Source organism: Pongo abelii, chromosome 3 (genome assembly GCF_028885655.2).
Source record: "Pongo abelii isolate AG06213 chromosome 3, NHGRI_mPonAbe1-v2.0_pri, whole genome shotgun sequence".
Lineage (NCBI taxonomy): Eukaryota > Metazoa > Chordata > Mammalia > Primates > Hominidae > Pongo > Pongo abelii.
In genome coordinates, this window is record NC_071988.2 from 183,955,036 (window position 1) to 183,972,021 (window position 16,986).

General features: G+C 33.8%; 1 protein-coding gene across 2 annotated transcripts in view; it reads right to left on the bottom strand.

Moving 5' to 3' along the window:
* FSTL5 (follistatin like 5) overlaps window positions 1–16,986 on the bottom strand; it is an 807,547-nt gene that overhangs the window by 585,874 nt on the left and 204,687 nt on the right. The window contains exon 2 of one of the 2 annotated variants that reach the window (XM_054554669.1): window positions 6,106–6,229. The exons of the other annotated variant lie outside the window; for it this stretch is intronic. The gene's annotated coding sequence lies outside the window, so the exon portion shown is untranslated. The remainder of the gene's footprint in view (window positions 1–6,105; window positions 6,230–16,986) is intronic. 2 annotated transcript variants of the gene reach the window in all.

Here is a 16,986-nt window from a genome sequence, read left to right on the forward strand (position 1 = left end):
AATGATAATCATGTATTTTATACTAACTTTCCAATAAGAAAGCAGAGTAATGAAAAGACTTCCAGGGATTATCTAGCAAAGCTCTGTGGTTTTTGATATGCTGCAACCAGAAATGTAAAATTTTCACCGTTTCATGACCTTAATTCTGGAGGTGTCAGTAACTGCTATAAAATACCACTTGTACTTTTGAAATTGACATGTATATTGACCGTATTTCTCCTATATTTTCCTCTTTTACCCTAGTGATAAGGGCATTATACTTTCTTGTGTTTCCATAATGACATATGATTATATCCTCAACACACAGCATATGGCTAGTTCAGATACTTTGCAAATGTAGGTACTTTTTAAATGTACTTTGAAATGTAAGTTTGGATTTTGCCTTTTTGGTTCTTAGACTTTGTCTTCAATTTAATATTTTAGTGTTTAAGCACATTTCTTCCATTTTAGTATTTATTCCAGCATATGTATTGTAAATATTGACATTAAAATAAACTCCTAAAATTAGTATACTACCTTTACATGTTTAAACTGTACATTTATACAATAATGGTTAACATAATTGATTTTTATAAAAATAACTTCAGTTACCTCAAATTAATCCAAGTTCTCTTGTGTTAGGAATAGATAATATTTTGGGAAAAGTTTATTATAAAATTCTCAAAAAATCTAGTTCATTAATTCTTATTTCTCCTTGATTCATGGAATCTTAGAGCCCAATTTGTTATGCTTCTGGCTCTAGTGGGTCCTAAAGACCAAATATGAGCTACAGCAACTTACTTGAGAGTTAGGCTATGATTTTCAAGTATGACCCATGGCTTCATAAATAACAACAGAAATAGCAACTTGTTGAGACCTGGTTTGTGTCATGACGGTCTGTGTTAGGAGGTCACCTTGTGAGAATGAGCTGCACAAGAGATACTCCCCACTGATTGTTTATTTGGGGTCAAGACTTGTTTCGAGTAACTGCTGTGGACCCTCCTCTTGCCAACAGTATTCATAGGAAATTGAAACCAAACCTGTAAAAATGTTTGTTGTAAGGATAAAGAGGCACTTAGCAATTAGAAAATAGAATGGTTCTCTATGTATAAGTGACTTTTTTCTTAAACATATAGTTACAGGTAAGGGAAACAAAGTTTGCTTAGAAACACAAATACTTTCCCACTCTTGTGTTTTTGCTGAATTCTAATTTCCTTGTATATTCCTGGCCACACTTGTGTTACATATTTCCTTGTTTGGGGAAAACAAAAAACGATCTAATACATATAAAAGAATTCCTCTCTTATGTAGTTTTGAATACATGAATAATATTTGAATATTTGACTTAACATATGTACATTGAAGTATGGTGTTCATGTATATGCACAGCAATTATGTCCTTTTGACTATGGTTTATTTTAATAATAAATTAAGAAAAGTTACAAAAGAAACTACCAGTGTTTTGACTCATTGATTTACTAAAAACATTCATGGACTCCTTGTTAGGTCTATGTACTATTCTTTTGAACTTAAGATTTTGATAATGCCTACAATGTCTTGGTTATAACGTGACACTTGATACAATTGAACTTAATTACCATCAAAATGTACTATGCACTTCCTAGGTTTTGGAAACTTCTACAATATTATCATATTCAAATCCAACCCACATACTATACTTAGGTATTTAAATCTTCAAAAAAATGAAGTTATCACTAGAGCAAGTGATAAGTTAATCAGAGAAATCGAGGAAAGTTCCAGCTCTTGTACGCATTGCACTGACAAACCAGGAGAAAAAACACCGTCGAGAAGGTTTTTACAGCATGAAGAAATAGGAACTCCTAAGGAAACCCTATGTCATTCACATCAATTATAAGTGGTACATTAGAAAGTGATAGAATAATTTTCTGCCAAGTCAGGGGTGTGTCTGTGTGAAATGTTTCCTTTCCATCTTTTATGACTTCCACTCAAGCAGGTAGCAAGCCGTGCCTACTTGTTCCAATGGACTTTTGAGGCAGCCAAGAGAGCAAAATTTGCATGTAATATTCTTCCCTTCCTGGCTTTTGTTCACAAAGGTAAACTAGTCAAGTTATGTAGTCAGTTTAGACTCCTCTAAGGACAAAAGCAGAAATACGGACTGCTGGCAGACAGCAAGAACAACTTGTATTTCCTGCTAACCCAATGTAACAGTTACTTTGAAGTATAAATTAGAGGAATAATTTTTTAAAGCTTATGTCTGTGGTTTGAGATTTATACTTGCAATTTTATCATTAATATGCAATATGTGTCTTCCCTTAAGAGAGTTTTAAAGATCATGCATTTCATGAAAATGACAAAGGAAGGATTAAAATAAAGCCCAGGACACTCAATTTCTATGTTGAATTTTTAGATCCTGAAAAATATTCCATGTCTGCTCATAGGATTTCATGAAATATACAATATCGGTAAAAAACTTTCCTGAAAAAAATTTTATACAAAATTTCTCTCTTCTATTATCTTTTACTTTTATTGAAGACAATATCTAAGTCCTAAATCTTTTAAATACTTAATCTGATAAACATATTTCTCCTGATGCTTTCATAATTAAGTTAAAATATTACAAAATACAATATTCTAATGGTTGCAAAGTGGCTTTAACTTTCATTTTATATTTCATGTCATGCTATTTGAAATATGGGTTTCTCTATACTTTTTCATTTCTATTGTCAAAATTACTAATAATTTTTTTCTAACAGAGTAATGTGTAAAGTGAAATCAATTAGAAACTGATTAGCTTTCAAGTTTATCTGCTATAGATCTTTGCTTTTTTTGCTATAAGTTTTTCTGCAGTAGCTTTAAGTTTATTTTTGTACATATGTTATATATATGTTGTATTCATGTTAAAAATACTTTATCAGCACCTACTGCATGAATGTTATACATGTATTTATTTTATTCTCCCAATTGGTGCAAGTAAATCTCGATAAGAAGGTATAAAAAATATATTAGAAATAATTCCATTCACTTTAAGATCAGGTTTCTATAATGCTTTTTCACTATTTATTATTATTTTTTTGAAACTTAGATTCCACTCTCTCTAACTCCTGGGCTCAAGCAATCTTTCCCCCTTAGCCTCCCCAGTAGAGTTCCATTATTTTTAATTTACTTTAGCTTACAACTCATCAGTCATTTCCAAAAGATTACAATGATGTTAACAATAATCAATGTGTGCTTATTTTAATATCTAAAATTAAGGTAAAAATATTTGTACTGTCTTTACTAGTATAGCAGTGGTACAAATTTGGCTATATATCAGAATGACCAGGATAGTTTTTTAAAATTCAGATTCCTTGGTCCTAGTCAGAACCACTAAATCAAAATCTCTAGAAATGGGCTTTAGAATATCTTTGTCTTATGTCTTGTTCTCTCTCGAACATATTATCTGAATTTTTTTTTTTTTTTTTGAGACATAGTCTCATTCTGTTGCCCAGGCTGGAGTGCAGTGGCATGATCATGGCTCACTGCAACCTCCGCCTCCTGGGTTCAAGCAATTTTCATGCTTCAGCCTCTGGAGTAGCTGAGATTACAGGAGTGTGTGCCACTATGCCCAGCTAATTTTCATATTTTTAGTGAAGGTGGGGTTTCACCACTCTGAGTAATTCTTATATTTAACCAAGATTACTTGCAAGCCAAAATGCTATCAGGGTTGATTTGGTTGTTTTATATCTCATTATAAAATAAAAAAAAAAAAGTAAGATTCTTCAGTCTTACTATTGAGGACATTAACATTCTTCATGAAACTTCATAAAAAACTCTATTAAAATATGTTAGTTATAGCTTATTGTTGTATGTTACATCACATAGTTGTATATGAAGTAGAATTCGTTTTTTTAAAAAGTTTATATTATTCATGAGACAAATTTGTGATTTACCCAATTATTCCATCTATTAATATTACATAGTTTCACCATAAATCTTGACATAAAGAAATCTGTTTTTGAACAAGATAAATTTCTTAAAAATACAATGTCTCCAAGTTTCACTAAAATAAGGACAAGCTCAATGCATACAGTGGAATTTAATTTTGAATTTGCCTATTTAAATATCCATGCACTTATATGCATACTTATACTTTAATATACTTTGTATATATACTTATACTTTAAATATCCATATACTTATATGTAAACACGTAATACTACTTAGTTTTTGATGACACATTATACTTTCCTTTTTATAAATTAAATAATATTAAAATTACATAAGGGAAAGTTGAACATTTACATACATATATATTTATCATTACTCAAATACCTATATTCCACATATATCTAATAATTTGCATAGTATGTATTTATTCATATGAAACAGGCATTGTTTTGATTGCATTCCTTGAAATGTGGAGTCCTCTATGGAACTATTTTTCCTGAATACCTGGCATAATCATGTGTAACTGTCACAACTAATTTAAGCTGCACTTTTTATAAAGCTTTTATACACTATATAAAAATTCCATGTAAACATACATGGAATGAGGTATTTTCCATGGGAAATGTGACTATATTCCTCCTATGTTCCCACAGACCCTTATACCTAAAGTAATTAAATCACATTGTCATATCTGCACACCTCATTCTCTTAGAATGTAATGGTTTTGAGGGTAGGGAAAGGGACACTCGACAATTGACAATTGTAATTTCAGTATTCACTGAAGAACATGGTATACAGTAAATAATGCATATTTCTTTAAAAAATAAAATATAGGCCAGGCACAGTGGCTCATATCTGTAATCCCAGCACTTTGGGAGGCCAAGGCAGGCGGATCATTTGAGGTCAGCAGTTCGAGACCAGCCTGACCAACATGGTGAAACCCTGTCTCTACTAAAAATATAAAATAAATAGCTGAGACTGGTGGCATGTGCCTTTAATTCTATTTACTCAGGAGGCTGAGGCAGGAGAATCACTTGAACCCTGGGGCCAGAGGTTTCAGTGAGCCGAGATTGTGCCACTGAACTCTAGCCTGGGCTACAAAGCAAAACTCTACCTCAAAAAATAAATAATAAAATAGAGGAATAAGTATATGGATTAAATGCATTTTGAAAGAAAGATTTTGTAATTAGTTCAAATATGCACATTATTATTTAAATATTAGTTTCTAGAATAGGATAACTGAATGGAGAGTGGAGGCCAATTTTTTCACCTTGTGAATTAACAGCTTTCTGAAAAGCATGAGGCAGGAGGTGTCAGAGTCAGAGAAGCTAGGAGAGCGGGTGGCACAGATCACCATGTTTGATGTTGATGGCTCTAGTCCTTGCTGTTAGGAATTCCTGCTCAGATAACTGCTGAAGACAAGGATTAGGCTTAATTAGCACTTGAGTTTTAGGGAAAACTACCGCAGATCGATCACAAACCTTGAAAACTAAATCCTAAAAGTATGATATTCAAAACTAGAAGTTGTGAAATTGACCACTGTGGAAGGAGAGGCCTATTGGTCATATTCATACTTTTCTCACTGTGCTCTGAATCAAAGCCATACTTTCCCCTAAATCTATGGTAGCTCCAAGATAGTCACACATTCCCTGCATTTCCCCTTCCTGTCCCAATCTAACCCCTTCTCAACGTCTAGTTTTGTCTTATCAAACCTAATCCTTACTTTCATGGGGAAGATATCAGATTTTAAAAGAATTCTGCTCCCTTTCCTTTTTTGTTATTTAAGATGGCTTACTTTCTTATGGCTTATAGAGTTTTGTTCTTTTGGTGGCTGTTTTTATTTGTTTGTTTTCAGCACAAACACTTCTATAACCCAAACAAATGTATCTCTTTTAGTGGGCTTTCAAAAATAGTTAATAAGGAAGTGAAGGAAGATATTTTAGAATGGCGGGGAAGGAGAGAAAACTCTTCAACTACAACTACAAGCATGGGCTCATAACAACTCCTAATTAACAGCTCACTTTACATATATATATATAAATAAATTTTAAACAAATGCTACTTTATTGAAATATATATATAATGAAAGTATATATATACTTTATTGAAATATATAAAGAAATATATAATAAAATATATATAATAAATGTATATAATGAAAGTATATATATACTTTATTGAAATATATATATATATAATGAAATCCAGTGACCTTACCAAACTAAAAGTGGAAGCCAGAATCATGAGGAATATTCTTTACCGAATGACACTAACAAATGCTAACTTGCAGGCTGAAGTTTCTCAATGCAGGAATGCAGGACAACACCACGCCTGAGCACACCTTCAACAAAAACGTCACCGGAGTTAGAGATCTGCCTTCTTATTTGACTTCAAGAGACCACTAAGACAGAGTCTACCAAATAATAAAACTTAGGTTTTATCTTAGTCCAACTTCTTTATTTTACAGACTTAGAAAGTGAGTCTCAGCGAGGTAAAGAAACTTACTTTATTTCAGCTTAAAATTTCTAATTGAAAATACAAAACAAATACAAATTTTATTGTGAGAGAATAAATGATTGGACTAAAAAATCACTAAAAAAAAACAGAGAAAAGTAATGGGAGAGGAAAGATATCTCTAATACTAGATAAACTATAGCATTTTCTTTGATTTTGCAAAATTGGCAAGGTAAATGGGATTTAGAAGAAGTGCAGGAGTTTTTTTGTCCCATCATATTCAGCAGGATTTATTTGTTTTCATAGCCTGGAAATCACAAAACATGAGGGTTCAAATGGGAAAATCACAGATAGGCAAGGTGATGAAAGCATCTTTGTTTGTATGTAAGGTAACAGAATAACTGAAAACAGAAAATGGGTCATTAAATAAAAGTTGATACAGGAAAGACAAATACAGCAAAGGAGAATACGTGTAAAAGAATTACAGTATTAGTCAATACTTCTCAAAGAGATGCTAAAAGTTTAAAGAGAAGAAATTTCTGTACAAAGTAAAGATAGGAAATTTTTAATCAGTTAAAAACTTCCACATTAAACAATTTTCAACTGAAGCTAGTTGGATGTGATTAAAATATCAGAAACCCCCAGGGAAGATAAAATCCTTGAATGCATACACTTCAGAGATTAAATAAATCAGAAATATGATAAAAATTGAAAATGTATTTACACATATAATCCAATGTTTTATGAGCAAAGAAGTTATTTCTCACATATTTTAATTTTTCCCTTTTCTGGTGATTTATTTTAAATTAAGAAATATAATATGCTAAGTCAGTCTAATTTAAAGTTTCAGTAGAACTAATTCTAATAATGAAATAACCCCTTACAGCAAGTCTTTGAATCATTAGAGGATTTTCAGATAATTTCTTGTGAATGCAGACAAGATAATCATAGAAATGCATATATCAAGTAGCCCTTTCTTCAAACACTAGTGGTCATGCATATTCAACAGAATGCAAATATTGACTTTCCTGGTGGCAAGTGGGGCAGATTGAAAAAGTGTCTGATGGGAAACTGTAATCATTTTGTGGAATGTGACAATGACCTTCATGCCCCCTATGCCAAGGATGTATTCTACTTAAATCTTTGATTCTGCTAACCTTTAAACAGTTTCCACAACTTGAGAAATAAAATAGACATCTGGAAAAGGGCAGTCTCTGCCAGTACAATAAAAGCTTGCAAGAAATAAACAGGCCTTGTGTCTCATAATGTTTCTCAGGAGATCCAAGGCAAGAAAGCCTCAGGTTGCAATTGACTTCTCAAAAAGACAAACTAGCACATGAAAAACTTCCTCCCTCTGAGTAAGCTGAGAGGAGAATAGGAAAGGTCAGCCCATTGTATGCCCAGTAATCAATATGCTTTGGAAATATAACACCCAATTTAGATTTAATTATTTAATATTTTAAAAATGAAAATATCTTAGTACTTTCAATCAAGATATCAAAAAATATTACAGCATGTTTTATATTTGATGAATGTAGACTCATCATGCTTCAAATACTAGACAAAGCACAGCTACGGAATCAAACCTAAATAAAAAAGACGACTGACTGTAAATTGAATTTTATGCATGCATCCTAATAAATTAAAAACAAATGCAACTTTATTGAAATATTAAATGTATTAGGCAGAGTGAAAGAAGCCAGTTCAGTCTCAAAATGTTACATACTACATGAGCTCACTCGTATGATACTCAGCAAAAGTATAGGGACAGAGAATGATGAGTGGCTGGCAGAGGCTGCATTGGAGAGCTTTGACTAAAAAGGACGAGAATTAGGGAATATTTTTCACTGATGGATCTTTAGTAACCTTATTGTAGTGGCGATTACAGGATACTAAATAGGTCTTAAAACTCACAGAACTATATACAAAAATATGAAATTGAATATGTGTGTGCATGTGTGTACATCAATATAAATATCTGTATACATCTCTCTTGATTATGTTGGTGGTGGTGGTTGCATGTGTGAATACATTGCCCAAACTCCTAGGACAATTACAATTTAAGTATACCTCAATAAAGTTGTTTTTTGACTTGTGTTAAGTAAATTTACATGCATGGGAAATAACTTTGTAAAATCTATTTCCAGCATTTTAAATTAAATGTAAATTTAAACACTCAACAAGATCAAATTGAGGCACTACACAGCTTAGTGAATTCTATCTAAACTAGCAGTGCTAGGTTTTTGAATAGCCACTCTGTTTTAGAAAATTAGACTATGCAACCAATATTAAAGCAGTTCCTGTATGATTTCTCTCATATCACAATGAGACAATCAAATACACTGGAAAAATATATTAGACTCTAACAAAATGCCTTCTTTATCTAAACACCCTTGAAACAAAAGCTACTCAATTTCAATAGCTTTTTAAAAGTAGTTTGTTGCATCTTCAAATAAAGTGGCAAATTTTATAATCTTATGAAAAGTTAAAAGAGATTTAAAGCATTTTTAAATATAAACGAATTATTAAAGAATACTACCTTTTAGATAATATATCTAATGACAAAATTATGGTAATACATAACAAAATATAAAATATATCAATTATTCTCTCATAAACAACGTTAACTTATATGCACATAAATTATATTACCATTATATAAATTTATTTTCATTGAAAGGCATTAAGAAGATACAAGCAGGTGTGCAATTAGATATGAAAATTTATAGTTTGATAAGAACAGAGACTCTACAGTATAAGGATATTTGTCATTTATCTTAAGGTATAATCTTTGTGGTTTTGGGGTAAACATTTTCAGCTTAATTCTCTATGAAGCATAATAACTTTAGCTAGAAATAGATTGAAACAGCTCACTCCTGTACTCTTTCTATTAAATGAAATACGTGAGCTACAACACACACAATTTTAAATTGAATTGTGGAGACCTAATCATGACTCTCTCTAGTTAGGTGTTGGGTGTGCATGTCCAAACTTGCTGTCTCCATTCACCTGAAGATTAAAACACAGCAGCTACTAGCAGGATGTTAGCAATGGAGTCCCAGAAGTAAGCAAATAGTAATAGACTTGGATTAAAAAAAATTCTGTAGATATGAACCAAATCCCAACACTAATTTCCTAACACTTATTATACTACCATTGATTCAGAAATATCATCGACATAAAAATGACAGGACTATTAGATAGTCAAACTTGAAATACCATGTTTTAATTTCAAATAACTTTGCATTTCATTTTAATGTAAATTAATTCACATAGCTCATTGGTTTGTCTAGCACCTACTGAATAATTGGTGTCATTTCATACGATGCACACAATTTTACATCTGAAACGACTGAACTTGAAAGCAAAAATAACTGAGCTTCTAGAAACTCAGGAAATAATCAAAATCATAAAGTTGTTTGGTCATTGCAGCATCAACTGTTTTCTAGTCTTTTTTTTCCTTTCACTCAGTTAGGTCAATACTGCTGCTGGAAGATAGTGATTTGGAAGAACTTACTCATGTAGTCTATCTAACATTTTAAGATATAAATACAAGTGAAGCCTCCATATTATTAACTCATTTGAAAATGTGCGTTAAAGATCTATTATGTGCCAAAAAATATTGTAGGGACAGGGTGTAAGACTCATGAGTTTCAACTGCATGTATTGACTTATACAAGGATTCTTTGATCAAGAATACTGTATTGGTGGGATGCAAAGCCCGCGTATGCAGAGGGCCAGTTTTTCATATACGCAATTTCCATAGGGCCAACTGTGGGACTTGAGTATGCATGGATTTTGGTACATGCAGGTGTCCCGGAGCCAATCTCCTGCAAATGTGGAGGGATGACTGCCTATAGTTTGTTAGAAGTTGATAAGGCTATGATGAAGGAAAAAGCAGGGGTAGAGAATAGGAAGTCCTAGGAGAATGAGAGATTTCCATTTTAGACAGAAATCTAAAGTGTAAGGTGGGTAGACCTTACAAAGAAGATGGCCTTTCAGAATGGATATGAAGGATATAAAAGAGTAAACCATGCTGACAACTGGGCAAAGAGACTTTCAGGCAGAAGGAGCCTCAAGTGCAAAAATCCCAGGAAGAGGCCACCTGCGGTGATCCTGTTCAAGAAGCATCAAGGAGGTGGTGTGGCAGGAAAAAAGTGAATGAAAAGAAAGTAGTACTGATTGAGGTCAGAGAGATTAAAAGGCAGGAACATATCCTGCAGAATCTTGTCAGTGATTTTAACATCTTCAAATTCCATGCAAGATAAAGTAGGAGTCATGAAAGAGAGTGGTTTGAGCAGAGGAGTGACTTTATCTGAATGGCTCTGGCTGCTGGGTAGAGAAGAGTCTCCAGGGAGAAAAGTGCAGGAACAAGCAAACTACATGGGGTATTCTTCTAGGCAGAGGTAAAAGCGGCATGAACTAAAGCAGTAGAAGCAGAAACTGTGGGACAACCTAGAGCTTTGAATATATTTTGAAGGTAGAGACTAAGATTTCCTGGAAATGTGATGTTAAAGAGAGGAGTCAAAGCTTATTACAAGAATTAACTGAGCACAGAGAAGGAAGGAGTAACCATTAATTGAGAAGGGAAAGACAGCGGGAGGAGCAAGTATTCTGTTTTGGAAGGTGTGAGAGGTCTTTAGATATGCAAGTAGTGGAAGCAGGGCGCAGTGGCTTACGCCTGTAATCCCAGCAATTTGGAAAGCCAAGGCAGGTGGATCACTGGAGGTCAGGAGTTTGAGACCAGCCTAATCAACATGGTGAAACCCTATCTCTACTAAGAATACAAAAAATTAGCTGGGAGTGGTGGTGCGCACCTACAATCCCAGCTACTCGGGAGCCTGAGGCATGAGAATCGCTTGAACCCGGGAGTTGGAGGTTGCAGTGAGCTGAGACCACCGTGCCATCGAACTTCAGCCGGGAACAAGAGCAAAACTCCGTCTCAAAAAAAAAAAAATACATATATATATGCAAGTAGTGACATGTTTCAATAGGTTGCACAAGGGGGAGGGGTGTGGAGGGGCATATTGTTTCCTTTTGTTTTATTAACACATGATGCCTTATTTGATATTGAATGGTCACTCCATGGCTCTGAATATCAAATGTAAACAAGGATTTTTAAAAATATATTTACTTGTCAATACTTATTTATCTTTTTAATAATTCAGGGATATGGTTGTATACAAATCAAAAACATCACAATACTATCATCTAACTAAACTCATTTTCAAAGGCCATTCATAGATCGTGCTCCATTTTAAAAATGACAAGGCTTATAAATTAGAATTGTAATTGAATAATGACAAGATCAACTAAGAAAAAAAGGTAAAATATTTGCAATATTTATGAGAAATATAATAAGGGCATATAATCATTGAAAAATTAGAATATAATAGTTTAGTGGAAATTTATATCCTTTTGAAATGTATGATTTTTACTTTTGTGTGATTTTTAACTATAATATAAATTACTCAACAGTAAATGGAAAACAATATATTTTTAAAGGATATGTGATAATTGTATATATTTATAGGGTACATGTTGTATTTTGATATATGCAGATAATACACTTTTGTGTTTTCGGTGTACATTGAAATCAAAAGTTTTAAAATTGTAAATATAGGACTTATCCCTTGTTACAGGCTCATAAAGACTTTTAAAAACGTTGACTTTGAATTAAAGATACGTTTCTAGTATGCTTGTTGTGTAGATTTGGGGGAGAGGGAAGTGAAGGTTAATATAATAAAAGTAACATCAATGTTATTTTTATTTGATTTTTAGTTTTTGTCAATGTGTTTGTGTCTGTGTGTAAAACAGTTGTCTAATGTGGAATATATGATTGACTAAAAATATTGACAATTTTCACAGAAACATTTCAATTTGTTTTTTCAACATTTACCTTGAACCTGAGGGTACACGTGGAGGTTTGTTACATAAATAAACGTGTCATGGGGCTTTGTTGTACAGATTTTTTCAACACCCAGGTATTAAGCCTAGTACCTAATAGTTATCTTTTCTGCTCCTCTCCCTCCTCCTCGCTTTCAGCCTCACGTAGACCAGAGTGTCTGTTGTTCCTTTGTGTGAATGAGTTTTCATCATTTAGCTACCACTTATAAGTGAGAACATGTGGTATTTGGTTTTATGTTCCTGTGTTAGTTTGCTAATGATAATGGCCTCCAACTCCATCCATGTTCCTGCAAAAGACATGGTCTCATTTTTTATGGCTTCATAGTATTCCATGGTGTATATGTACCACATTTTCTTTAACCAACCTGTCATTGATGGGCATTTAGGTTGATTACATGTCTTTGCTATTGTGAATAGTGCTGCAATAAACATTCATGCATGTATGGTAGAATGATTTATATTCCTCTGGGTATGCACCCCATATTGGGATTGCTGGGTCGAATAGCAGTTCTGCTGTTAGCTTTTTGAAAAATCGCCATACTGCTTTCCACATGGTTGAACTAATTTACACTCCCACCAACAATGTATAAATGTTCCTTTTTCACCATATCCTTGCCAGCATCTGTTATTTTTTGACTTTTTAATAATAGCCATTCTGACTGATATGAGATGACATCTCACTGCGGTTTCATTTGCATTTCTCTAACAATCAGTGATATTGAGCTTTTGTTCATATGCTTATTGGCAGCAAGTGTGTCTTCTTTTGAAAAGTGTCTGTTATGTGCTTTTCCTACTTTTTAATGAGGTGTTTTGTTTTTTCTTCCAAATGTGTTTAAGTTCCTTCTACAAGCTGGATATTAGACCTTTGTCAGATGCATAGTTTGCAAAAGTTTTTCTCCCATTCTGTAGGCTGTCTATTTTATTCTCTTGATAGTTTCTTTTGCTTTGCACAAGCTCTTAAGTTTAATTAGATCCCATTTGTCAATTTTTGCTTTTGTTGTGATTGCTTTTGGTGTCTTTGTCATTTGAAATATTTGTCCATTCCTACATCCAGGATTGTATTGCCTAGGTTGTCTTCCAGGGTTTTTATAGTTTTAGGTTTTACATTTAAGTCTTTAATCTGTCTCGAGTTGATTTTTGCATATGGTGTAAGGAAGGGTCCAGCTTCAATCTTCTGCATATGGCTAGCCAGATTTCAGGTTATTAATAGAGGTTTACTCTGATAGAATGCAAGTTTATGGAGGGGAATGAAATGCTTATTTTGTAGTTAAAAATGATAATATTAATATAATAATGGTGTTTTTATGCCATATATTAGGCAAACTGTATTAGATTTTTACATCCATAGCATTAGTTACTTAGAACTACTCTATTGGATAATCTGAAATTATACCTTTTTACAAATAAGAAAACTGAGAAGTGCAGTAACTTGCCAAACTTTGCATAGTGAAGATGCAATGGAATCAGAATTCCAAGCCAGACAGTCTGACGTAAGAGCCTGTGCTTGGCTTGATATTAATATGTCAAATCTCTACGTATTACCTATATCCTTTGGGTGACTGACCTTCTCTGAAGAAATGCCCTTTAGGTACACAAAGGAAAAATTTTGATTGTTCTTATCAGCCTTAAGCAGATGGACCAGGGTTATTCATTTGTCAGTACCTATGAATGCAATAATTAGCACTCAGCATCAGTGCTTTCCTAGGATAGATACTGTATCACATCAGAAGTATACATTAGGATATGGGTCACTAAGTTGTTAATTAATAAATAATTAATTTCTGTTCTCCAAATATGCCCCTGAATAAATTAACATTTCCCCAAAGTATCTATTAACATGTAATGAGTTTTTTTTTTTTTTTTTAATGATTGGATTTATATTCTTTTCAATGTCTAATGAAAACACACTGCTTCTCTGAGTTAACTAAGAGAACTCTCAGGGGGCCTACACACTCTTCAGATCACCCATCAGAAACTTAAATCTTGTTACTCTCCTGAAAGTACCATCAGTGTCCTAAAAAGGCCATAATCTTAAACAGCCGTCACCTAAAAGGGTACAAAGTGCTTTATTAGCAAGATAAAAGAACACTGGAGTTGATGCAGTTACGGCACTATTTACTAAGGCCCAGACAAACCAGAGAGGTAAAGCCTGGTTCCTAGGAAAAGGTAGCTTTTGTTAATGGATTCAATCTCGAGAATAATTGTATGAATTAGCTATTACAATCTCCATTCTACAACAAGAACTGAAATTCAAAGACATTAAGTAAATTGCCCAAAGTAATCTATTCTGCACATGGCAAAGCCCCATTTTAACCATAAGCTATCTGACTCCAGTGGGTGGCTGCAGGCACCTAAAACAAAGGTGGCTCACCACTGAAATACTCTGCTCTGGCAGAACTTGCTTTTCTTTCTGCATTCTTCTAAGCAACACATAAGAAATATCCAGGCACTTGTGAGTCATCTACATCTCTTCCTTTCCTCTCACAACCAAATGTTCACCATCAATTCTAACTCCTTCACCTATCCCAAACCTCCCCCAACACTCAAACTTCATTGTCATTGCTATAATTTTAGGCATCCATATTTCTCACAAGATCCCCTTGCCTGTCTTGTCTCCTTCATTCAATCCATGCTCTATATTGCAGCCAATGCATTCTTTCTGAAATACAAAACTGATCATATTTAACGTCACTCAATAGCCTTCACCTACAACCTAATACTTTTCCTGCCTTCAGTTGTGTCACGTTTTGCACCACCTGGTGTGCACTTTTCCCATTTTGGAACCCTTGGCCCAGTGGACTGTTCGATAAGTCTCCCAACTTTATTTGCTTCCAACAGTTATTGCTCTATGTAGCTGTATTTTTGCATGTCTTGAATATTTGGTTACAAATAAGGAATTCATCTGTACTTTAAGTATAATATCTATTGCTAATTAGAAAATATTTTTAAAGCTGCAAAACTCATTCTCTTGGGATAGATGTTATGACAGGGACATCTTTTTTTATAGTTGAAAATACGTACTGCATTTTAGTGGGCAATTATATTTGAAGTGTGAAATCACCACTCCAATGAAATTTATGTGAATATAGTCAAAACATATGCTAATTAGATCTTCCGTGGGATGAGTCAGACAGATGTATATTGTTTTTATTTTATTGTTTTACAACATTTTATTTAACTTTTTATTATTACCTTGCTGAGGAGCAAATGAAGTAGCTAAATTAAATGTTTAGCAACATTTTGAACTACTAAGTTCCTCAAAGGTTAGACAAATAAATACATCTAGACACATAATTTTCATCACAGAACTTAATTAAACACAATTTAATTTTTCTTATAGAAATTCTATGTTTTAGCAGATTTTTCCTTATTGTTTTTCCAATATATCTTAAGATGTATAGCAAAATGGGCATAATTGACAAAAGAATGACTTACATCAAGAATTGAGGAGGAAACATGGGATGCACACATAACTAACATCACTCCTTAAAGAATCTAAGTAATTTATGCAAAATGCTTGACTATCTTCTCCATATGTACCAGTACTGTCTAAAATAGATTTACTCTATATATGCACCTTACAGTGCACATTCCTTTCAATTGAATACAAATCAAATACACCTTACTACAAATGACAAGTTTTAAGTCTTTATATGAAATATGCATGTGCATAAGTGTGTACATGTTATCTTTTTTTTTTCGAGACGGAGTCTTGCTCTGTCGCCCAGGCTGGAGTGCAGTGGCGTGATCTCTGCTCACTGTGAGCTCCGCCTCCCAGGTGCATGCCATTCTCCTACCTCAGCCTCCCGAGTAGCTGGGACTAAAGGCGCCCACCACCATGCCCGGCTAATTTTTTGTATTTTTAGTAGAGACGGGGCTTCACTGTGTTAGCCAGGATGGTCTCGATCTCCTGACCTCGTGATCCACCCACCTTGGCCTCCCAAAGTGCTGGGATTACAGGCGTGAGCCACCGTACCCGGCCAAGTGTGTGCATGTTATCTATATGAATATATAGAGGTGTGTGAATATGAGGATGGATTATAATGTCTGTACCAGCTTCTGACAGTCAAGACTAAAGCCACAATGGCCTCAGATTCCACCAGTTAGGAGAATACAATAAATAGAGTTGTATGCCTGTAACAATACTTCATCTAAAGCTACACGGAGGAAAAGATTCTGTCTACTCTTTGCTTTAGAATTTCTACAAGGTTCTATCTATGCATCTTAGTGACCAAGAATGCTTTAAGGTCTCCCTCAACTTGACTAAACTTTAAACAGTTTTTTCACCTAATTGTATACCTCCTGACTTTCTTTCTTTTTTTATTGTAAATACTGTCTCTTCTTCTTTGAGTTGTAATCCCACCACAAGCCAGGAATGTTTTCTCAAGGAGCTGGGAACTATCCCTTTGAAACATAACCATCAAAAAAGACAGTACCCCTATCTCTCAGTCTCTGTGGGAAGGTAAGAGCCTACCTTCAAAAAATAGCAATTAACCAACACTGGGACCTGATTATATTGACCAATCTCCCCCTTTAGGAAGACTCTCCTGTAATTTTTCTTTAACTGATCTCAGCATTTAAAATCCTTCACCTTTGTTTCAGCTTGACTTGAATTCAGTCTCTCCCTTATTTCAATATTCATCACTCCTATTCCAACAATATTGAATGAAGTCCTCCTTGACATTTTTAACAACTGCCTAGTATAATTTTTCTTTTACAATAGGTATTCAACATACA